Below are 26571 nucleotides of genomic sequence, written 5' to 3' on the forward strand. Positions count from 1 at the left end.
TGAAAGTTATGATCCTGCATCTGTTGTAGCAACTGCAAATCTTTATGAGTTCTATCCATCATAGCCCCCACACAAGTTGTTTTCTCTCCTCACAACTTCAGTATAGTCTGGTTTTGTCTCTGTTTTTACAAAATTATTTCAGGAGTTCCCTGAAGACAAATATTAGTATGTTTTCTCTAAATAGGATTATACATGCCACTTCATTCCACCCATCAAACAAACAGCACTAATGTATACATCTGTGCAGACTGTGTAACATGTTGCTATGAGGTGAAAGGGGCAGGGAATAGCACACATCCTGGCAAGACTATCATGATTTGCCATTTTCATGTACCCCATTTCTTCTCTCATTTCTTTGCAGTCTGTGCAGAGCTCTGCAGCCAAAATTGTCACTAGGCCCAGCAGGTCAAACACAGCTGAACTTCAAACAGGCTAAATACCAACTGTTTTGATCCATAGCTCCAGCGGGGCAACTCAATCACAGAGGCTTCAGGTTAAACTAATTTACCATCCAGATCTGTATGCAAGACATGCCTAACCTGCAAAATTGTAAGAAATAAGTCTGAAGAAGATTGTATCATTGCTTCCATTGGGCAAAATGGCACAAAACTCCATCTTCATAATGATCACGCATTCAATGTATCCCATCCAGACTTTGAATCTAGGATCCTTTCACATAGGTGTCAGATGGAGGAGTGAGTGCTATTAGTCTAGGGAACATTATAGCACCCTGGGTTGGGCCAGATTTATGACATCTTCATCTGGCATCTGTTCAGGAGGTAGAGCATCAAGCAGGTTCACCAATTCAGGTCTTGCTTTTTAACCAAATCAGTAGAAATATTTCATATGAATATAGCAAATAAAAAGTCTAAACTATCTGAGATCTCAGGAGCTTTAAGTAATGCAGATAAATGAATCCAGAACATTTATTTTACAATCTAAAAGTCTGTAGGTGTATTTTAAATTACTCAGACCAGTTTGAGTTGTATCTGACACCACCCAAAGGGTGGTTATTAGATAGGACTCCTCTACCTGGCTTACACTTACATAAAGATGGAGAGCAAATTCACTGTGCTATTTAGATCAGAAGAAAAAGTGAATATGATGGTCATTTATCTGTACCAGACACTGTAAAATGCAGCACAACTGACAGTCTGTCCCCATTACAAAGCTGATGGGGGTAAGTGTGAGGCAACCTTTCCGAAGCCACCGCTGACAGTTCCTCACCTTCATGAGTGCCAAATTCACTTCCCAAAACCAAAGTGTCTGACAGTAAATTCCAGTTGCTCGATATTGCTGTTCTATTTCAGTAGCCTGGACTGTCTCATCACTGAATGAAGTGGGCAGGAGGAAAGTTCTCTGTACACAGAAATTTTTAGAACCAGATATAAAGAAAAACTATTGGGAAACACGTGATAGCTCAAAAACTAAATCACATGCTTAAGACTCTTTACTCTCTTAGTGTTGGGCAACTCTGAAAATCCTTCCTTAGCACTAATACCTCTTGCAAGAACAGCGCTTCCCAGTACGAACAACTCAACAGGATTTGTATTAAAGAATCAGGGGTAACCCTTAGTAGCAACAGCATTGTTGTAGAAACTGTGGACCAGTAGTGCCTCCGGAGTTACAAGTGCATGCCTAGGGTAACTGCAATAACATCCCAATGTTGTCATCCAGTAGTTGTAGGGAAGAGTCAAGGAAGGCCAGCTTCCCATCAATAACTGTCACACCTGTTGCCTGACAGGTTCTGGAGAGAGTCCTAGACAGTCTTTCCAGGCAATGTGTGCATTTAAGAGTCAGGGTTGAGCTAAGAAATTTCAATCCAGATCCAAGCTTCTCCAAAGTTAAAGGGGCTTCAGGCCCGCTGTTCTGATTTGAGCCACTCTTTAGTTAGAAGAGTGACAAAATGTGGTGAGATGGGCCATTCTTGATGGAGGGATTCAAAGTCAGCATCCTGTGTTAGTTCTCATCTCCTGGGCCATTAGGTTCTAGGGGTTTTTTCCAAGTAACAAGTTCAATTTCTGGCTGGGAATAACTGTTAGGTAGTTATAATTTGGGCACCTTCTATAGGAAATCTGTCAAAGTATACAGTAGAACTAAGGAAGCTCAGTGTCTGTAATAAACAATGAGAATACCTGGGGTGACAGTTCAAGCAATCAATTGAATTCTGTTCCAAGAATGCTTCATGTTTAGTAGACCAAGCATCCAATCAGCAGAAGCCATCTTCCACCTCTGTTTTGGTGATATACTGTAACAAATGGCCGAATCTCATAAATGGAGAAAATATACATTGGTGCTAGAATGTTGAGAAAATCACATTATTCTGCCACATACTCCAAAACAATAGCCCTAGGACTTAGACATATGATGAATTCACAGTTCACATGAAACATTACCACACCTATGTGTTAGAAATTTCTGCATATCCTCTGTCTTGTTAATTTTTTGCAGAACAGTGAGTGGAGTGGCAGTCTCAAGTTTACAGTTGGATCTTGGATTCTACAAGGAAAGAATCTCCATCTTTTCATTCACAGCAGAAAATGCCCTGAGGTCACAATCTTTCTCTTCTCTCCCCAACATAACTATATGCTTCATACTTTTCTGCATCCTACAGTAGATTAAAATTATTAGGTACAAAAATTAATATGATTCTCTAAGAACCATTTACAGCTAAAACCATAAGGCAAAACAAATTAAATTAAATTTAAACAAAGAAAATTATTTATTTTCCCACTGTTCCATTATAAGAAATTTAATTTCATTCATTCAATTGTATGCTTATGCATGTCACCAACATTATAATAACAACCACAATTCACAGAAGTTAGCCCCACCTAGGCTCTGAGAGATTTATTGAAAAAAAACCCAACAAACCCCATGATCCAGGTCATTAGGGATAAGACATTAAATTCTTCATACTCTGATAAATTCAGACACATAGGCCCACTTCGTATGTGTGTGGGAGGAGGGGGACATAACAAGCATTAGTTCACATTCCTAGGTCACTGCATTTGTGAATAAATTCAGGGAACCATCCAGTTTGACCTCCTTTGTTTTTGATTTTGATATAATGTGCTACAAGAGCCAGCATTGTGAACAAAAGGACAAATCTATTGTACAATGCAGAAAATCTCCTTTTTAACAGTGTGGAGGATGCTAACAGTAAGGGCAATAAGTCATTTGGCTGCTGTTATCATCAATCAGGCATGAAGGCTCTGGTATTCTGCAGTCTGAATTCTTTAACTGATTAGTCATACAGGCCAACTGTATTACAGTATTGCTTCTCCACTCTCATTACAGGTCTCCTCCATTTAGAGTATTAAAACCCTGCTGATGAGCTCAGCTTTCCATGGAACAACTGGCTTTATTACAAAGCCACAGACCTCTCTTTAGAGAGGAAGTGAGTGGAAGCCTGAAAAATCAATCCAAACACAAATAAAGCAAAAAGAAACCACCCGGACAAGCAGTGAAAGGATATTTTAAGGTGAAGAGTGAATGAAGTATGCAAAGAAATGAAGTGTAACAAGGAGGTAGAAATTTTTATTACCAAAAAACTCAGTAATTTCCATAATGATCACTGAAGAGCTGAGAACAATGTTTTGGAGTAGCAGACATACCACTAATAACTAGTTTTGAATTCCCAATATAAAATTGTGCAGGGAGGTTATACTTGTCACTGGGCCACAAAAGCAAGACCATTGAAGAATCTGTTCCCTGTTCCTTTTGATATTACATTCTAACTAGGGCTGTCAATTAATCGCAGTCAACTCAACTAAAAAAAATTAATCGCAATTAATCAGTTTAATTTATTAAAATTAAACTGAATTGAAATTGAAATTTATTAAATATTTTGGATGTTTTACTACATTTTCAAATATATTTATTTCAATTACAACACAAAATACAAAGTGCACAGTGCTCACTTAATACTATTTTATTACAAATATTTGCACTGTAAAAATGATAAAAGAAATAGTATTTTTCAATTCACCTCATACAAGTACTGTAGTGCAATCTCTTTATTATGAAAATGCAACTTACAAATGTAGATGTTTTTGTTATATAACTGTACTCAAAAACAAAACTTTAGAGCCTACAAGTCCACTCAGTCTTACTTCTTGTGCAGTCAATCACTAAGACAAACAAGTTTGTTTACATTTACAGGAGATAATGCTGCCCGCTTCTTATTTACAATGTCACCTGAAAGTGAGAACAGAGGTTCACATGGCGCTATTGTAGCTGGCATCGCAAGATATTTACGTCCCAGATGCACTAAAAATTCATATCCGTCTTCATGCTTCAGCCATCCTTCCAGAGGACATGCTTCCATGCTGATGACACTTGTTAAAAAAATGTGTTAATTAAATTTGCGACTGACCCCCTTGGGGGAGAATTGTATATCTCCTGCTCTGTGTTTCACTCACATTCTGCCATATATTTCAGGTTATAGCAGTCTCAGATGATGACCCAGCACATGTTATTCATTTAAAGAACACTTTCATGGCAGATTTGACAAAATGCAAAGAAGGTACCAATGTGAGATTTCTAAAGATAGCTACAGCACTTGACCCGAGGTTTAAGAATCTGAAGTGCCTTCCGAAGTCTGAGAGGGATGAGGTGTGGAGCATGCTTTCTGAAGTCTTAAAAGACAACACTCCAATGGGGAAACTATAGAAACCGAACCACCAAAAAATAAAATCAACCTTCTCCTGGTGGCATCTAACTCAGTTGATGAAAATGAACATGCATTGGTCTGCACTGCTTTGGATCATTATTGAACAGAACCCATCATCAGCATGGACGCATGTCCTCTGGAATGGTGGTTGAAGCATGAAGGGACATATGAATCTTTAGCACATCTGGCATGTAAATATCTTGCAACGCTGGCTACAACAGTGCCATGTGAACGGCTGTTCTCACTTTCAGGTGACATTGTAAACAAACAGTGGGCAGCATTATCTCCTGCAAATGTAAACAAACTTGTTTGTTGGAGCAATTGGATGAACAAGAAGTAGGACTGAGTGAACTTGTAGGATTTCAAGTTTTATATTGTTTTATTTTTGAATGCAGTTTTTTTGTACATAACTCTACATTTGTAAGTTCAACTTTCATGATAAAAAGATTGCACTAGAGTCCTTGTATTAAGTGAACTGAAAAATATTGTTTCTTTTATTTTTACAGTGCAAATATTTATAATAAAAAATAAATATAAAGTGAGCACTGTATACTTTGTATTCTGTTTTGTAATTGAAATCAATATATTTGAAAATGTGGAAAACATCCAAAAATATTTATATAAATGGTATTCTATTATTGTTTAACAGCATGATTAATTGTGCGATTAATCACAATTAATTTTTTTAATCACATGATTAATCGCGATTCATTTTTGTAATATCATGATTAATTTTTTTACTCTCTTGACAGCCCTAATCCTAACACATTTGCTACAGAGGCCTCAAGTCACAAGGCACCTCTTGGCTGAGAAATGGGCTGGGTCACCTACAGAATTTGCCAATGCTGCTCTTTGATTCAGCAGAAAGGGAGCTTGTGATCATTCCCCTCTATTTGACATTGGTGAGGCCTCATCTAGAGTACTGTGTCCAGTTTTGGGGCCCACACTACAAGAAAGATGTGGAAAAATTGGAAAGAGTCCAGCGGAGGGTAACAAAAATTATTAGGGGGCTGGAGCACCTGATTTATGAGGAGAGGCTGAGGGAACTGGGATTGTTTAGTATGCGGAAGAGAAGAATGAGAGGGGATTTGATAGCGGCTTTCAACTACCTGAAGGGGATTTCAGAGAGGATGGATCTAGACTGTTCTCAGTGGTACCAGATGAGAGAACAAGGAGTAATGGTCTGAAGTTGCAGTGTGGGAGGTTTAGGTTGGATGTTAGGAAAAACTTTTTCACTACAAGGGTGGTGAAGCACTGGAAAGGGTTACCTAGGGAGGTGGTGAAATCTCCTTCCTTAGAGGTTTTCAAGGTCAGGTTTGACAAAGCCTTGGTTGGGATGATTTAGTTGGGGATTGGTCCTGCTTTGAGCAGGGGGGTGGGCTAGATGACCTCCTGAGATCCTTTCCAACCCTGATATTCTATGATCTATGATTCAGTGATATGAGGCACTTCCCTCCAGTCCCTTTCCTCAACATTAAATACACTGGCACTACAGCTGTTGCAACACTTTGCAAGCAGAAATGGGACACTGAAGCAGTATTCTCTCTGCTTTCATGCATGCGGACCTACTTCCCAGAAAAATAATAGCACAAGGATTCTCAACAAAAAGCTAGCTTACTGCAGCTGTATCCTAGCCTTGATTTCCTCTTCTTTCCCACTTCCCCATCCACCCAAACCCAGTAGCTATCCACAAGGTTCCTTCTGCATAATTTCATTTGACTCACAATTTGTTCTAAAAAGCCTTGAACACAGTGTACCATCTAATCACACTGCAACCAACATCTTAATATAAAGGATGAACACTTCTCATAGTAATCTATACATTTGTACAGCAGTCTCCTCACCCACAAGTGTCCATAACTAATAAAAAGAAATCACTCATCTCACTTCTGTGCAAAACATTTTTTTTTTAGGATTGGACCTATCAGTCTCAACAGCTGAACTACCAGTCCAAAAAGGATCTTTTTTCTCTCCTTTTCAGAACTATGCAAGTTACCATTCACTTCTATCACAGTCAGATACAGTACACTACACATTGCATGCTCTATGGGTCCTAGTTACCTCGCCATAAACAAATATACCATAGTAAGTGACCTTCTGAAATTTTTTTTCCCATTGCACCATAAACAGTACTGGATATTATAAACTGCACCAAGCTTCTCTTCTGCTTCTTTCCGGCTTGGTTTAAAGTATTCAACTCCGAGCATACCTGATGGTTTTTATATTCAGGAGTCAAAGCACTGCTGATCTGGCACCCAGAGGGATTTCAGAGCAGAATGTAGAGGAATTACTCACAGAAAAAACATGCAATGATGATGAAGTCCTGCAGCCAGCAACCACTGCCATCCCCGAGCTCCCCCTCCATCCCTCACACAATACTGAAGATATGAGAAATAAAGGAGGAGAGAAACATCTAGACCGGCCACCCGTTCCCAGTCAGATATTCTACACAATGTGTGCACTAGGAATTGGTTAGGGAACACAGTTTTGACTGTAGTCTGTTCTAGATTTTTTAAAAAACAGTCATTTTCAAAGCTGAAGTCAAGTAAAATGAACATGCCCTCTATTTGAATATTTTGGATTAAGTTCTTCTGCTGTCTCCTGTTGTACATTGATACTTACGTCAAAGACAGCAGAACAGAAATATTGTGTATTCCATATGACAGGTGTTGATTTATTATTTTAGGTGTGCATACACAACAGGACAAACAGCAACTGTCATCACATCTAATCTTTATTAGACTGAGTTCTGTGGGGAGAGAATGCTCTTCATTTTACTCATCTGTAAGGTGTTTAGTATAGTGGTCCTGATCGTAACATAAATAATAAATTAACAAACAAGTCAGGCAATGCGCTCACTGCAAAATTCTTCAATCTTAAAGAAACTGGTGACAGTCTGTCATTGATCAACATGCTGACATGAAATTAAACCACTGAAATATTTGGAATCAGAGTAATAGAAATATAAGGCTGAAAGGGACCTTGAGAGGTCCACAAATTTTATAAGTATTCTCTCCAATCCATTATCCAAGTCAGTAATGAAAATGTTGTCTAGTTCAGACCCAGAAAAGACCCCTGTGGGACACCATTAGATACATCCTCCAGGTTTGACAGTAAACCATTGATAACTACTCTTTGAGTATGGTCTTTCAACCAGTTATGCACCCACTGCATAGTAGTATCATCTAGACCACATTTCCCTAGTTTGCTTCCCAGAATGTCATGTGGGACTGTGTTGAAAGCCCTGTTAAAATCAAGATACTTCACATCTACTGCTTCCCCCTATCCAGTAGGCCAGTGGTTCTCAACCACGGGTAGTTGGTATGTGTACCCCTAGAGTATGTAGAGGTCTTCCAGGGGGTGCATCAACTCCTCTAGATATTTGCCTAGTTTTACAACATGCTATATAAAAAGCACTAACCAAGTCAGCACAAACTAAATTTCATTTAGACAATGACTTTTTTATACTGCTCTCTATACTCTACACTGAAATGTAAATACAGTATTTATATTCCAGTCAATTTATTTTATAATTATATGTGAATGTGAGCAATTTTTCAGCAACAGTGTGCTGTGGCACTTTTATATTTTTTATGTCTGATTTTGTAAGCAAGTAGTTTTTAAGTAAAGTGAAACTTGGTGTACACAAGACAAATCAGACTCCTGGAAAGGTTGAGAGCCACCATACTAGGCCTGTCAAAAAAGGAAGTTAGTTTGGTTTGGCACGATTTGTTCTTAACAAATCCGTGTTGGCTCGGGTTCAGTCTTTATTTTTTAAATGAATTAAATTTCATTTTCACTGTCCGTACCCTCTCCAACTCTTCTGTTACTACCCTTAACTGAGTCATGCCTGATAGATTGTGAGCTCTTTGGGGCTTGAATTATGTATTTTTATCTGTTCTCTAAGGTCCCTCGCACACTTTCAGGTACAGCAAAACAATAGCTATACACAATGGAATGGCTGTATCAAATGACCCTTCCTTGGGCATCACCACTGAAAGAAATGGCTGAAACATTTTTCTGCCAGGAGTATAACACAAGTAATAGTACCAATGTTAGTCTTGAGACTTAACCCAAAGGCACTCCATAAAAGCTCTCCACTGTTTGCCTCCCTATTTAGGTTTATTCAAATTTACTTCCACCCTCATAAAACTGGTTCTATTCTGCCTTTTATTGTTTACATTAGAAATGGTGAATCAAAGAACTAAGGTTACATGAATCTAGACTTATGTTAAAGAAAAATCATCCCACATCTTTTCAAGTTCCCTTTCCTACTATTTCTGTGGTATGCCTCCTGCTGAGTCTAGGAGATTGATTCCCTAGCAAGAGCTACATGCAAACTCCTGACTCCAGCTATATAGACCTTCATATTCTCCTGCTGATTTAGAAGAAGTGGATGCATTTTCTATCAGACAGAGAATCTAAATGATCAGGTCCAGGAACACCCACATGAGTTGCACCTGTAAGTGACCAGGTAATTCCTTCACACAGACAACCAACTGAGAGTTCTATTAGCTGCCTTTTCTCTGTGTTACACAGTGTCTTCCCAAAAATAAATATGTGTGCCATGTTTGGGCTATCAGGGATGATGGCAGGAACATAAAAAATGAAGTCACAGGTTGCAGAACATAATACCTGTGCCCACCTCCAAAAACAATTTCATTTTATAATTTATTTTACAACACCGGAAAAGGGCCTGAAACCTCCAGCAAAACTTAGAGCCTAGGGGAAACAATACCCAAGACAGCTGTCCCATGGAGAAACAAATGGTCTTGCTGTATCTGCTTTCTGAGCATCGTTCACAGTCTACAATGATGTAAATGAAATAAAAATAGAAAGAATATGATGAGTATGTGATATTTTCTCCCTGTAACTACATAAAATCATAGAACTGTAGGGCTGGAAGGGACCTGGAGAGATCATCTAGTTCAGACCCCTGATCTGAGGCAGGCATACTGCTATGTACAGTTTTCAGGAGGCTGTACTGGTTTGTGGTTCAATAAGACCAAGAGCATTGTCGGTAACATATTCCAAGGGGATAATGTGATGTTCAGTTCTACTAAGTATCTTCTGTTTTTCCCATCCCTGCCCCTTGCTGTGCAGCAGAGACCATTCTTTTTACTGCAAATTATGAGTTACTTCCACCGACTTTGAGCCTTGGCTACTTGTTCTCCTCCTAACTGCCTCCCTCTACTCCTGAATTAGCTGCATTGCAATGGTGCAATATATATGGTTGTAGGGTGCTTTGGGATCCTTTGGGATGAAAGACACAAAGGCTTTTTACTTGAATTTGTTACTACACAGCAGTATTTGTGGTAATTAGATCTCACAATCAAAGTTGAAAAGAGTGACTAACGTATGTAAAATGTAAATTATTCACCACTTTTTTATTTAATAGGACAATTTTTGAGAGGAGAAAGATTTCCTTCTATAGGAAATGCAGTCACACAGAGCTGAGAGAGATTTATATACTTAGATTTATGCTTTTACAGTTTAGAAGGTAGGATTTTTAACTTGTACAAGTTCTTTATTCATTTTAGACATGCTAAGCAAGACTGATGAAAGACTGACAGGAAGCAAGTGATGCTGATTTGGGCTCCAGGTCTGATCCAGAATCACTGCTCTAAGAAGTCAGACAACCAGAAAATGGAATCTGCTCAGATACCCTGCTATACTTTTGACATGGTTCTATTGAAAAGGAACTTCTGCTACACCCTTGTTAGGCTAACTAGGGAGAGAAGGTGAGCCCAGGAGATACAGCCTGATTATTATTCCTTCTATCAGAAATGCTATTACCATAGCCATTATATTGGTTAAATCCTTGGAGGCAAAAGCCATCCAAAGAAGGAGATTACAGAATTGCAGATTGAAAAGGAGTACTTGTGGCACCTTAGAGACTAACAAATTTACCTGAGCATAAGCTTCCATGAGCTACAGCTCACTTCATCGGATGCATGCAGTGGAAAATACAATGGGGAGACTTTATATACACAGAGAACATGAAACAATGGGTGTTACCATACACACTGTCACAAGAGTGATCAGGTAAGGTGAGCTATTACCAGCAGGACAGCCCGAGGCGGTGGAGGGGGGTACGGGGACGGGGACAGGGACCTTTTGTAGTTATAATCAAGGTGGGTCATTTCCAGCAGTTGACAAGAACATGTGAGGAACAGTGTGGGGAGGGAAGGGAATAAACAAGGAGAAATAGTTTTACTTTGTGTAATGACACATCCACTCCCAGTCTTTATTCAAGCCTAAGTTAACTGTATCCAGTTTGCAAATTAATTCCAATTCAGCAGTCTCTCGTTGGAGTCTGTTTTTGAAGTTTTTTATTGAAAAATTGCCACTTTTAGGTCTGTAATTGAGTGATCAAAGAGACTGAAGTGTTCTCCGACTGGTTTTTGAATGTTATAATTCTTGACGTCTGATTTGTGTCCATTTATTCTTTTACACCTCCCCCCCACCACTGTTCCTCACACATGCTTGTCAACTGCTGGAAATGACCCACCTTGATTATCACTACAAAAGGTCCCTATCCCCCGTTCCATCAGTCCCCCTCCCCCCGCTGTCCTGCTGGTAATAGCTCACCTTACCTGATCACTCTTGTTACAGTATGTATGGTAACACCCATTGTTTCATGTTCTCTGTGTATACAAAATCTCCCCACTGTATTTTCCACTGTATGCATCCTATGAAGTGAGCTGTAGTTCATGAAAGCTTATGCTCAAATAAATTTGTTAGTCTCTAAGGTGCCACTAGTACTACTTTTCTTTTTGCGGACACAGACTAACATGGCTGCTACTCTGAAATCTGTCCGCAATTCATGGTAACTACAATCTTGAGGACTGCTGTTTATTGGTCACTGGAGGCACATGTCTTAGAGATCTAGGGATGCTCAATCTCTAGGCTGACTGCTAAAACAAGTTCTCAATTGCAACAGGGTATACCTGGCCTTTGTGGCTCCCTACATGAGGCCCCACAGTTCTACTACAGACCACCTCAGGAAGCAGCAAAGTGGCAGAAAAAGAGGGGAAACATGGATCCTCCATGCCAGCCTAGAGACGCCTCATAGAAGTAGCCAATCAGAGCCCAGCCAGCTCAGATAAAAGGAGATGCCTGATCTTAGGAAGTCAGTTTCTGGCTGGGACCAAAAGAGTGAAGAAGGGTGCTCCTCTTTGGCCAAAGGAGCCAGAGTTTATGGTGGACTGAACTTACACTGAGCTAGTGGATTCCAGCAGGAGTCTGTTCTGGGTTCAGTACTATTCAATATTTTTACTACTGACTTGGACAATGGAGCAGAGAGTATGGTTATAAAATTTGTGGATAATAACAAGTTGGGAGGAGCTGCAAGCATTTTGGAGGATAGGATTAGAATTCAGAATAACCTTGACAAACTGGAGAATTGGTCTGAAATCAAGAAGATGAAAGTCAATAAAGACAAGTGCAAAGTACTACACTTAGAAAGCAAGAAAAACAAATGCTCACTACAAAATGAGAAATATCTGGCTAGGTGATAGTACTAATGAAAAGAATGTGAGGGTCATAGTGGATCACAAATGGCATATGTGGTGCAGTTCTGAAAAAGGTTAACAATGTGGTACAGTTGTGAAAAAGGGTAATATCATTCGGAGGTGTATTAACAGTAGTGTTGAATGTATCACATGGGAGGTAACTGCCCCACTCTACTCTGCTCTGATGAGGACACATCTGGAATATCATGTCCAGTTTTGGGTATCACATTTGAGGAAAGATGTAGACAAATTGGAGAGAGTCCAGAGGAGAGCAACAAATGACAAAGGTTCAGAAAACCTCACCTATGAAGTAAGGTTAAAAAATCTGGGCACGTTTAGTTTTGAAAAAATAAAATTGAGGGGGGACCTGATAGCCGTCTTCAAATATATGGTAAGGGCTGTTATAAAGATGACTGTAACCAGTTGTTCTCCATGTCTTCTAAAGGTAGAACAAGAAGTAATGGGCATAATCTGCAGCAAGGGAGACTTAGGTTAGATATTAGGAAAAACTTTCTATTGTAAGGGTAGTTAAGTTCTGGAATAGGCTTCTAAGAGTGGCTGTGGAATCCTTGTCATTGGAGGATTTTAAGAAAAGGCTGGACAAACACCTGTCAGAGAAAGTCTAGGTTTACTTGGGCCTGCCTCATCACAGGGTGCTGGACTTGATGACCTCTTGAAGTCCCTCTCGGCCCTACATTTCTATGACTGGATGAACATCAGACTTCCATTTTCAACTTTTCCTTTGACCACAACATGGCTCAGTTACCTGATGTCCAAAACTGGACATTCAGACATATTGCAGAATGCCAAATCAAACTGATCTCTAGAGAAGATAACACATGCTCAAGTTCTTGTTTTCTACTTTCCCCACCGTGTCACCCACCTTGCAGTGTTCAAACTAAAATACAGAACTACTGCAGATGACAATTCTGTCCTTCACAATGTCAAACTTCGATTTCACTGAGCTATCCCAAGTGTTTGGCCAAGATCAGGTCCTGGGCACAAGCAATAATGGAGGTTATACTAGTTGACAGAGGAAAACACTTGGAGGGTTTTTAGCCACAGTGCAGTCTCCCCTTGTTGAAGATGCACACCTACAACTGATTAAGACAATCTGTAGTTCAGCATCAGTGTGGAAACCAGGAATACAAAGCTCTCATAGCAGTGACCGCAGCTAACACATTCTAACATCTTCAGCTATCTAGGAGATCTGGCCTCAGTAATAAATGCCTTCGCTATCCCAGCTGGAGTACAACAGTGCAATCTACCTAGGCAGAAAGCAGTCAGCCCTCTCATACGACAACTAGTATAACACACATCAGCATATCTGTTCAGACACACAAGTTACTATGAATAGATCAAACCAGACTGAAGTTCACTACAGTGGTTCCCCAAAGAATATCACATCAAAATCATGGGGTCTGGCCTTGTCTTCAACAGACACAATAATCTGAACCCAGGATACCTAAAAAGCCATGTATAGCTCCAAGATGAGAACAAGTTGAAAACTCTTCCTCTGGCACAGCGGAATTGTTTACCACAAGAGTAAATCTCATTTGTGCAGGATAGAGCTTTCTTGGAGACCTGTTCAATGGAATTAACTCCCAGCAGGATACAAGAACCACCTCAAACCTAACTATGGTCCTTTCCAAATGCAAGACATCCTCCTTTGATCTTACCTTCTCTAAAACACAGCATAGCACACAAAAATGTAAATACTTTTAAAAAATAACACAATCTTATCCGAAGAGAAAGAATGACACATGGCAGATGTGTAATCACATTACCTAACACACTTCCGAAAGATTATCAGGTACCATGAAGATGAAGAGGGCTTGAAGAGAACAGAATGTATATTTTCAGAGCATAAGCCTGTGCAAGATCTGTTATTTGGCAATATCAACAAGAACTCTAGCATCTGCAAAAGCATTTGATAAACCCTGCAGAAAAGAAAGATAGACCACTCAGCAATTCTTGTTGTAATGTGTTCTACTACATGGAGGATTAAGTCTCAAAAAAATTTTCCAGCAAAGACTCAAGCCCTCAAGCATGGTCCAATATACTCACCACATCAGAAAGGTAATATAAGAAGAATAATACTTTTAAGCACCATATTTCAAATTGGAGATTATATGTTCTGCTCCCACTATTCATTGAAGTAGTCCTACTGAAGTCAAAGACAGGAAGGATTAGGTTCCTACATTTGTTTTGCTTTTGCCTGTTTACTGAATATCAGACCAGAAAACAGAATTTGGCCCCTTTATGTTCTACACGTGTGTATATATGCATTTTATAGCATCCAAAACTCAGATGGCCAGCTAATGAATTTCAATTCCTCTTATTCAGTAAAGCATGTGTGATTATTAAACATACGTTCCATTAATATCTGTCATGCCTGATATCCAACAGAGACTAGGGGCAGTCCACAGCAGTGGTCAATTATGCGCAGGTGGTTGGGTAGCCAGGAGGTCTATCAGTCTCAGAGACAGTCTTGGGCAAGGGACAGAGTTCTCACAGGAATCCATAGCCAGGCGATCCAGTCAAAGGGACCAGGTCAGCGGCTTAAGGAGGCACGGTCAGGTGGCAATAAGACAAGGTCAGGTGATACAGTAAGGCAGGGCCAAATGAAAAATGGACAGGCAAGGCAGCAGGGAGTAAAGGCAAGGTTATGCAAAGGTAGGAAGGCTAGGCAGTCTAAGCAGTGGGCAATGGCCTGTTGCTCAGACGACTTCCTCTTCCTGTTGGGGGGTCTTTTCTTTGTATAGCCCAGGTATCCAAGGAGGTGGGCTAGATAGACAGCAACCAGCAGCCTGGGGCCTGGCTGCCATGAGGTAGCAGGCCTTGAGAACTAAGGCTGTTAGCAAGAGGCAATGATTTGAAGGTACTTCTGTGATACAGAGGCTAGGGATGCCATCTGGAGACCCGACAGAATGGGGTTCAGTACCAGGGTTCTGATAACTTCTTAATGATGTAATTAAATGTAAGGATACCAACTGAATTTTTACAGGTTTCAGAGTAGCAGCCGTATTAGTCTGTATTCGCAAAAAGAAAAGGAGTACTTGTGGCACCTTAGAGACTAACAAATTTATTAGAGCATAAGCTTTCGTGAGCTACAGCTCGCTTCATCGGATGCATTTGGTGGAAAAAACAGAGGAGAGATTTATATACACACACACAGAGAACATGAAACAATGGGTTTATCATACACACTGTAAGGAGAGTGATCACTTAAGATAAGCCATCACCAACAGCAGGGGGGGGAAGGAGGAAAACCTTTCATGGTGACAAGCAGGTAGGCTAATTCCAGCAGTTAACAAGAATATCAGAGGAACAGTGGGGGGTGGGGTGGGAGGGAGAAATACCATGGGGAAATAGTTTTACTTTGTGTAATGACTCATCCATTCCCAGTCTCTATTCAAGCCTAAGTTAATTGTATCCAGTTTGCAAATTAATTCCAATTCAGCAGTCTCTCGTTGGAGTCTGTTTTTGAAGCTTTTTTGTTGAAGTATAGCCACTCTTAGGTCTGTGATCGAGTGACCAGAGAGATTGAAGTGTTCTCCAACTGGTTTTTGAATGTTATAATTCTTGACGTCTGATTTGTGTCCATTCATTCTTTTACGTAGAGACTGTCCAGTTTGGCCAATGTACATGGCAGAGGGGCATTGCTGGCACATGATGGCATATATCACATTGGTAGATGCGCAGGTGAACGAGCCTCTGATAGTGTGGCTGATGTGATTAGGCCCTATGATGGTATCCCCTGAATAGATATGTGGACAGAGTTGGCAACGGGCTTTGTTGCAAGGATAGGTTCCTGGGTTAGTGGTTCTGTTGTGTGGTGTGTGGTTGCTGGTGAGTTGCTGGGTACTGCGATGGGTACCCGCATGGCCCCACAGTATGCCAACATTTTTATGGCTGACTTAGAGCAACGCTTCCTCAGCTCTCGTCCCCTAATGCCCCTACTCTACTTGCGCTACATTGATGACATCTTCATCATCTGGACCCATGGAAAAGAAGCTCTTGAGGAATTCCACCATGATTTCAACAATTTCCATCCCACCATCAACCTCAGCCTGGACCAGTCCACACAAGAGATCCACTTCCTGGACACTACGGTGCTAATAAGCGATGGTCACATAAACACCACCCTATATCGGAAACCTACTGACCGCTATTCCTACCTACATGCCTCTAGCTTTCATCCAGATCATACCACTCGATCCATTGTCTACAGCCAAGCGCTACGATATAACCGCATTTGCTCCAACCCCTCAGACAGAGACAAACACCTACAAGATCTCTATCATGCATTCCTACAACTACAATACCCACCTGCTGAAGTGAAGAAACAGATTGACAGAGCCAGAAGAGTACCCAGAAGTCACCTACTACAGGACAGGCCCAACAAAGAAAACAACAGAACGCCACTAGCCATCACCTTCAGCCCCCAACTAAAACCTCTCCAACGCATCATCAAGGATCTACAACCTATCCTGAAGGACGAGCCATCGCTCTCTCAGATCTTGGGAGACAGGCCAGTCCTTGCTTACAGACAGCCCCCCAATCTGAAGCAAATACTCACCAGCAACCAACGAGAGACTGCTGAATTGGAATTAATTTGCAAACTGGATACAATTAACTTAGGCTTGAATAGAGACTGGGAATGGATGAGTCATTACACAAAGTAAAACTATTTCCCCATGGTATTTCTCCCTCCCACCCCACCCCCCACTGTTCCTCTGATATTCTTGTTAACTGCTGGAATTAGCCTACCTGCTTGTCACCATGAAAGGTTTTCCTCCTTCCCCCCCCTGCTGTTGGTGATGGCTTATCTTACGTGATCACTCTCCTTACAGTGAGAAAAGGAGTACTTGTGGCACCTTAGAGACTAACAAATTTATTAGAGCATAAGCTTTCGTGAGCTACAGCTCACTTCATCGGATGCATTTGGTGGAAAAAACAGAGTAGAGATTTATATACACACACACAGAGAACATGAAACAATGGGTTTATCATACACACTGTAAGGAGAGTGATCACCCAAGATAAGCCATCACCAACAGCAGGGGGGGGAAGGAGGAAAACCTTTCATGGTGACAAGCAGGTAGGCTAATTCCAGCAGTTAACAAGAATATCAGAGGAACAGTGGGGGGTGGGGTGGGAGGGAGAAATACCATGGGGAAAGAATTCCACCATGATTTCAACAATTTCCATCCCACCATCAACCTCAGCCTGGACCAGTCCACACAAGAGATCCACTTCCTGGACACTACGGTGCTAATAAGCGATGGTCACATAAACACCACCCTATATCGGAAACCTACTGACCGCTATTCCTACCTACATGCCTCTAGCTTTCATCCAGATCATACCACTCGATCCATTGTCTACAGCCAAGCGCTACGATATAACCGCATTTGCTCCAACCCCTCAGACAGAGACAAACACCTACAAGATCTCTATCATGCATTCCTACAACTACAATACCCACCTGCTGAAGTGAAGAAACAGATTGACAGAGCCAGAAGAGTACCCAGAAGTCACCTACTACAGGACAGGCCCAACAAAGAAAACAACAGAACGCCACTAGCCATCACCTTCAGCCCCCAACTAAAACCCCTCCAACGCATCATCAAGGATCTACAACCTATCCTGAAGGACGAGCCATCGCTCTCTCAGATCTTGGGAGACAGACCAGTCCTTGCTTACAGACAGCCCCCGAATCTGAAGCAAATACTCACCAGCAACCACACACCACACAACAGAACCACTAACCCAGGAACCTATCCTTGCAACAAAGCCCGTTGCCAACTCTGTCCACATATCTATTCAGGGGATACCATCATAGGGCCTAATCACATCAGCCACACTATCAGAGGCTCCTTCACCTGCGCATCTACCAATGTGATATATGCCATCATGTGCCAGCAATGCCCCTCTGCCATGTACATTGGCCAAACTGGACAGTCTCTACGTAAAAGAATGAATGGACACAAATCAGACGTCAAGAATTATAACATTCAAAAACCAGTTGGAGAACACTTCAATCTCTCTGGTCACTCGATCACAGACCTAAGAGTGGCTATACTTCAACAAAAAAGCTTCAAAAACAGACTCCAACGAGAGACTGCTGAATTGGAATTAATTTGCAAACTGGATACAATTAACTTAGGCTTGAATAGAGACTGGGAATGGATGAGTCATTACACAAAGTAAAACTATTTCCCCATGGTATTTCTCCCTCCCACCCCACCCCCCACTGTTCCTCTGATATTCTTGTTAACTGCTGGAATTAGCCTACCTGCTTGTCACCATGAAAGGTTTTCCTCCTTCCCCCCCCTGCTGTTGGTGATGGCTTATCTTGGGTGATCACTCTCCTTACAGTGTGTATGATAAACCCATTGTTTCATGTTCTCTGTGTGTGTGTATATAAATCTCTACTCTGTTTTTTCCACCAAATGCATCCGATGAAGTGAGCTGTAGCTCACGAAAGCTTATGCTCTAATAAATTTGTTAGTCTCTAAGGTGCCACAAGTACTCCTTTTCTTTTTGAGAATACAGACTAACACGGCTGCTACTCTGAAATCTCCTTACAGTGTGTATGATAAACCCATTGTTTCATGTTCTCTGTGTGTGTGTATATAAATCTCTCCTCTGTTTTTTCCACCAAATGCATCCGATGAAGTGAGCTGTAGCTCACAAAAGCTTATGCTCTAATAAATTTGTTAGTCTCTAAGGTGTCACAAGTACTCCTTGAATTTTTACAGTATCTACAAATGCCAATATAGGCAGATGTTCTGCAAAAAAACATGTTTATAACTATAGTAATCCTCCAAATCATAGACATTTTCTTCTCTAATCTATTTTTACATGAGGATTAAAGCAAGACCAGAACAATGGCTTGAGCAGAGGCCCATGCTTAAATTACTAGAGATAAATTAGGATTATTGCTCAGCTTCACATTTCATGCTATTCTGTAATGTGAAAATTAAATGAATTTATTCCTAGAAATCATGGCTCAGATATATGGCATTAGGTACCTGTATTTCCTTCACACCAGAAAAGGTGTGCAAATTCAACTTTGCAACACATGCAGTGTGTGTCAGCTCAGTAATTGATTAGGAATTTGTTCTCAAATCCTCTGCCTTAGACTTAGGTATTGTCTTCAAGCATAATTTTTAGCACACATTTCCCCCCATTATTTTTATGGTGGTTCTCCACCATTTTGGATTCCCCCACTCCTAGAAAAAAAATCATGTTGTTTATATATCAGATAGAGAACAGAACAGCAGCTTTTGTGTATATTATTTCAAACCGTCCTGAGACCTAGGATTTTAAGTTAAAGACAAAAATCTATTCAAAAGTTACAGTATTTTATTAACTAGTGTTTTTTGAATAGTATATAATGGTCATTCTTTCAGAGCATCTGTTTGCAGTGAGTTAACTTATTGCTTTTAACCAGCTTTTGTGTAGAGTTAAAACTCTTAACAGAATCTTAGACTTTGTGCACAGCCTGATTCTCTGTTGCCCTGCACAGTCACTTACATAGTGGGTACAAAAAAATATTGTCAAAGTTGTACCATTTTATAGCCACTTTGCTTTGGTGAAAGCGGCTACAAGGTGTACACCAACAGAATCAGGCCTGCAGTGTCTATGGCACTGTACATCACGGCTCTGTTTGAGGGCGAACACACTTAGTTAAATCTGTACACTATCCAGCAAGGATGCTGGGTTCTGTTCTTCACCTCTCTTCCAGTTCCAAGGAACTCTGGTTGGTTCTCCTGTGTGTGAACAGAACACTAGTTCACGTCTGTCCTATGTTATGCTATTTAGTCCAGTACTGTCTATACACAACATCAAACCATCCACATATGCACAAACTTACCAGAATGACCTAGATATTTCCAGAATACAACACAAAGGTGCATCTATTATGTGACCAGAGATGAACATGCTCCAGGGACAAAACTGCAGATAATTCGTAGTAGGGATCCAGTCTTGCAGTCCTTATCCTTATATGAAGTTTTGAGGACAAATCCTGATGCATCAGCCTGATCAGCCATTGGCTCAGAGGAACTCTGAAATCCTGACAGATACTGAGCAGCTACAATTCCTATTAAAATCAATAGATTTCAGTGCTCAGCAAGTCAGAGGATTTCACACTGTCTTCAGTGAGACTGCTCATGTGAGTAAAGACTGAAACATTGAGACTTAGTTTCTTTTACTTTATCCCTCACCTCTTCTTTTTACATTCCTTCATCACCTGCACCTAACCAGCCAGTCAGGTTATACCCTAGTAATCCCTCACAAATGACATCTCCTCTTAATCAGTGAGAAGAATCAGAGCAAGGAAATGTCTCCAGAGTTGACCATGCTGCCTCTGCATCATTCTGAGCTCCTACCCACTTGAGCAAGAATTTATTTTTATAGGGAGTTTCAAAGCCATGTGCAAAACTGTATGCCCCATGTGAGAGAGCCTGCACACATCCTTGGCTATATAGCTACCAAAGCCCTATGTGCTCTTTTGCTCAGAGCTGGCACTAACACAATCTCTCCACTCCTCCTGTGTTCATCGAGGCAGAGGAGGTGAGCAAAGAGACCTTTCAAGAGACCTTTCATTTTAGATGGCATTTGTTATTTTGAAGCTTTATTTAAAGAAAAGAAATCATAAGAGGAAAAATGAGATAAAATCTCTCAGTATTATTAATTCCAAGCCCAGGTTTTCATAAAGTGATAGCTTTTCATTCCAAAGCAACTTATCTCATTACAAAAAGAAAAGGAGTACTTGTGGCACCTTAAAGACTAACAAATTTATTAGAGCATAAGCTTTCGTGAGCTACAGCTCACTTCATCGAAATGCATCCGATGAAGTGAGCTGTAGCTCACGAAAGCTTATGCTCTAATAAATTTGTTAGTCTTTAAGGTGCCACAAGTACTCCTTTTCTTTTTGCGAATACAGACTAACACGGCTGCTACTCTGAAACCTATCTCATTACAGCAGCAGTTTATGATACTTAAATAACATGGACATCAGGAGAAAGACATCTTCTCCAACAGGCTTTTTATTGATATATTGATTTTTAAAATTTTTTAACTTGACATGAAATCTGTTTACAAACCAGCATGCACTTGCAAAGTATTTCTGCAATACTGTAGAGGCAACATGCTCCTTGCCAAACTGCTCCCATGAAAGGAGGTGCCTCACTGGGAACTGTACAAGGCGAACCTAGTGGATTTTTCTGGCTCCCTCCCAGGACTTGTTTATTTAACGCTTACAATAGAACTAAGAACATGCTACCAGTGATCTTGTCCCTTAAAACGAGTTGGGAATTGTCAACAGTTCCATGCTTCTTAGAAATATTTGTTAAAATGCACTTGATAGAGACTAACTTCCATTACTCATTATTTATGGGTCCATCTGTCTTGGCATGAGAACAGCAACTACTTTTATAAATAGATTGGAAGGTTTCATCATGACTGTTTTTCTGTATGTACTTTATCCTCTGGAGAAATGATGTTTTGTAACTACCTGCAGCTAAATTCCTTTGAATCACAAAATAGCATGGTGTGAAGTTGGAAGTAATTAACTATCCCTGGATTGTTAGCTCCTATGTAGACTATAAAATGGAACTGTTGCTTAACCATGTTGGGGGATAGTGTTGCATTACTGCATTTGTAGTGTAGACAGGGCCTTAGATAATAAGCTCCAATCAGTGACTAATTAATTTAACAAATGATACAGAATACATTGTTTCCATGTTACCAGATAAGGAAGCACAAAATAGGAAGGCAAAGTAATAATTGGCAATGATCTAATTAGTCACATTGGGTTAAAGCCATATAGATGCAGACGTTAACAATCTTATTTTAGGGACTACTAAATGGTAAAGGCATTTTAGCCTCTGTGGATGGTAGGAAGAAACTAACGTGTGGTATCTAAAGCTTACCCTGGGACAAGTTATCATGTCATAGTTTTTCAATCAATAGAGATAATGCAAACAAAACACAGTAAAACAATATGATATGGATTTGGGGAAAATGTCAAGTGCTTTCATTATGTTTTTAGTGCATAATTAATGCTGTGCAGAACTTCCTCTGCAGCTGGGATATACTGTGACATCTCCGAGGAGGTAATCATGGGAATTGAGACTCTTATTAAGTCTGTTTAAGAAGTACTGTAATGAAACAAGGAAATTTAGAGGCTGAAGGATTTGAACATGAATTAAACATCACCATTAACTCAGTCCTGTATAAAATAAAAACATTTGTTCTTTATGATGATTTCAGCTGGTGCTGTATGGTAGCTGCAGGCTAAATATATATCCCTCTGCAGTGTTTTTATTTGGCAATAAGTATAGATGCAATAGATAGCTCAGCCTTCAGGCATAATTTATAGTTTATTAAGCTTCACAGCCAATTTACATTATTTCTCCAGGCCAAATCTGTGGGCACCGTCCTTAGTAAAGGATAAAGGAAGGTGCCCCATCCCAGAGCCTCAGAACAGAATGCCTCCCTCAACTCCTCATATAGAGATATAGCCCCACCCCCCTCAATACTTTAGACACCATACCCAGCTTACCTCTTATCCTCTAAACTCTGTTAATCTTATCACCCTCCCACCCACACATTCTGTCTGACATCTACATTGTAAACACTGTGCCCATACAGCGCCTGGCATAATGCAGACCTGATCCTTAATTGTTACCATAATATAAAATAAATATTGCTGCTAACAATACTATCTAGCTGTGTTTCCATAGCATTTGTGCATGTGAATGGAGCTTTATATCCACCACATGTTTATTCGATTAATGTTTTTCTATTCCTGTGATTTCCTAATAAAAATCAGATTTTATTTTAGACCTGACCCAGGTTATAGTTCCTGCTAGTCCAGGACAATAACTGAAAGGCACCTCAGCTCCTTAACTGCCCCCCTATAACAGGCACAATAAACAGTGGATAGTAGCTTCACAAAGAGAGTTAAGACTCCCTCCCCAAAACATGCCACAAGGAGATTGGTGAAGGCCAGCAGAGAGACAGGGAGAGCTGAATGATCTGAAAGTGCCGTTGGAACCACCAATTCCAAAGCCTCCGTGAGAGAGCAATTCATCAAAAAATGAGCTGTCTTTATAAACTGAAAAGGAGTACTTGTGGCACCATAGAGATTAACAAATTTATTTGAGCATAAGCTTTCGTGAGCTACAGCTCACTTCATCGGATGCATTCGGTGGAATGCATCCGATGAAGTGAGCTGTAGCTCACGAAAGCTTATGCTCAAATAAATTTGTTAATCTCTATGGTGCCACAAGTACTCCTTTTCTTTTTGCGAATACAGACTAACACGGCTGCTACTCTGAAACCTGTCTTTATAAACTGAGCCATTCATAAAAGAGCATTTACAACTATGTGACTTCAAGGCTAGAGAATCATAGGATTCATCCCCAGGAGGAAAAGCAAGACAGACATAAAAAGAAAAGGAGTACTTGTGGCACCTTAGAGACTAACAAATTTATTTGAGCATAAGCCTTCATGAGCTACAGCTCACTTCATCGGATGCACTGAATGTAAAAAGCTTATGCTCAAATACATTTGTTAGTCTCTAAGGTGTCACAAGTACTCCTTTTCTTTTTGCGAATACAGACTAACACAACTGCTACTCTAAGACAGACATAAAGAGTTTAAATGACAGTGAAAGATGCTCCCAGTTATGCATATTGTTATTGTGATCTAAATTATAGCTAAGCCTCCAGAGCCTATAACAGATGCTCTATCATAAATCATTAATTATTTAGGGATGGTGGAGGGTGGAAAGGGAGAAGATAAGCCAGGTGAAATCCTCACAGGCAAGAGCCAGGGTATATTGAGATGATAGGAGATATACAGTATAATGGCATCCAAAATCTCACTCCAACAATTTATTTTTCTTTAACATGGGAAAGACTCACTTTCACCCCTCCTGTTTCCCTTCTTCACACAACTGACATATACTGAGGCTGTTTCTTGCGGCTTTGGGAGTCTTGTGCCACATGCCTTCCTTAATCGCACATTTCTCGACCAAATTGTATTCCCTTGTGTTTCCATCTACCCATTCCTGCAGGGAACTGCTTTTGCGGGATCGATGTCACTCCCCAGCCTCCCCTGGGACAAACAATTGGCTTTGCAGCAAGAATCTTCTGATTAAGTGAAAAATTCCTGTATTGAGCAGAATAGTTTTGATTTGTTTCTCTGGCTATGAGAGTTACTGCTGAAGACAGGCAGTTGTTTTGGAGAGGCATAAAAACGATTACATGTTTGTTGTATGAATCCTAGAACCTGGTCTTGTTACAGTTTTATTTGCCACAGATCAGCTTTTACTGTAACAAGGCTTCGAACTGAAGGGAAAAGAAATCAGTAAGGGTCATTTCAACTCTAACATGTCCAGATAAAGCACTAGACTTCAGCAGCAGCAGGTTTCATACCAATTAATTTTAACAATACCCAGTACAATCAACATGATAGCATTTCCCCTTTACATTCATTCCTAACTGATCCCCCATTAACACGGCTACCACTCTGAAACCTGTCCCCATTTACATGGGTGACCTTAAAAATACACATTTGTATCTAAAACATTAGAACAATATTAACAGTGGTCAGATGCACTGATAAGGATTCTGCAATCAATAGTGGTGAATTATTGACAGCTTGGAGAGAAAGGAGTACTTGTGGCACCTTAGAGACTAACAAATTTATTAGAGCATAAGCTTTCGTGAGCTACAGCTCACTTCAGCTTATGCTCTAATAAATTTGTTAGTCTCTAAGGTGCCACAAGTATTCCTTTTCTTTTTGAGAATACAGACTAACACGGCTGCTACTCTGAAACTTGGAGAGAAAGTGAGACTGTTAAGGCCAAAATTGCTGACATATTTGTAAAGACCATTTTCTTCTTGTGGGTTTTCTGCACTCTTCAAAACACAGAAGGATCTACCTGTATTCCTCTGTACTTCTTTATTTCCACCCCAGAAAGTTACCATATGTAACAGTACATACTTCCAATTTATGGTCCCTTCAATCACTGAAGAAATCACGTGCAACAGTCCTATATCCACAGCACCTATTCCACCAGCCGCCATGCAGGTGAAGAATTGTTTTAACCCTTAAATCGTAATGTTGCAATGATAAGACAATATGCAAGATTACTATTAGATTGTGTAACACTGGTCTACTGTATGTCTCCCTCAAGGGGCTGGCTCTAGTAAGGCTAAAAGCATACTGCTTAAAGAGCTAGTGTACGTATTATTCCTCCAGCTTAAGAGATAAGGACTGGTGCTTTTGGTGCTGATAGTTGTAAGTTTGATCCTCACTGATTGCTGTGTATGGTCATGAGTGGATCAAAATTGTAAAAGTTTTGTTATTATAAAAGTACATTAGTATGAAATACTAATTAAAAGCCAAAATCTGATCTACTTTAGAAAGTATTTCAATTTAATAACATCCTAAATCCACCTTTCTTGCAGATAAATTAATTTTAAAAAAGTCTCAAGAACACAGAAAAAAACCAAAATACTATGCTCTTGTACTCTCTCTGCTGGACCTATAATAGGAAACAAAAGCCTATATATCTAGAGCTTGTGGCACCTTAGAGACTAACAAATCTATTTGAGCATAAGCTTTCGTGAGCTTTCGTGATGCATCCGATGAAGTGAGCTGTAGCTCACGAAAGCTTATGCTCAAATAAATTTGTTAGTCTCTAAGATGCCACAAGTACTCCTTTTCTTTTTGCGAATACAGACTAACACGGCTGCTACTCTGAAACATATCTAGAGCTGTGATGCTAGCATCATTCATTATAATTATGCACGAAAGAGGCAACAAATAAAAGCCATATTAATGTCAAGCTCCATGCTTGTTTGGATGGAACATACACTACTAATTTCAAGCTCTATTGTAAATATAGGAAAACACAAATCTACTGATAAACAAAACAAGACAGAGCTGCCTACCCTACAGAGTGATCTGGGTGCATGCTAATTTTAGGGGACTCCACATAAGAGTAAGGCTCTGCATATGGAGACCCCTTTGCAGGATCAAGGCCAAAGACAGTAAGGGGGAAAAGTTCGAGAATTGCTAACACTGAAAAGTAAAATATATAAATCTAATGATGCCAATCTTATGCAAGCTACTTTCATTCCAAAGAATCCAAATGTAAACAGATAATATATGCTAGTATGTGAAAGAACGGTTACACAGGCTCTGTCTTGTTAAATAGGGTGTCTCAAAAGCATCACAACACACTGGTCATTGGTTAGGATCTGCATTATTAGCTTATTGATTGTGGGATGAAGTTTAAGCCTGGAACTTTCCTATCACTGGGACCACATCTCTCCCCATGCAGTACTGCTA

At 40.2% G+C, this 26571-nt stretch overlaps 1 protein-coding gene across 10 annotated transcripts in view; it reads right to left on the reverse strand.

The window, feature by feature from the left end:
- ARVCF (ARVCF delta catenin family member) overlaps positions 1-26571 on the reverse strand; it is a 505185-nt gene that overhangs the window by 328520 nt on the left and 150094 nt on the right. Inside the window, exon 1 of one of the 10 annotated variants that reach the window (XM_043498176.1) lies at positions 2136-2152. The exons of the other annotated variants lie outside the window; for them this stretch is intronic. The gene's annotated coding sequence lies outside the window, so the exon portion shown is untranslated. Of the gene's footprint in view, positions 1-2135; positions 2153-26571 lie in introns of those variants that run through there. 10 annotated transcript variants of the gene reach the window in all.

This window comes from Dermochelys coriacea, chromosome 15 (genome assembly GCF_009764565.3).
Source record: "Dermochelys coriacea isolate rDerCor1 chromosome 15, rDerCor1.pri.v4, whole genome shotgun sequence".
NCBI classification, from domain to species: Eukaryota; Metazoa; Chordata; order Testudines; family Dermochelyidae; genus Dermochelys; species Dermochelys coriacea.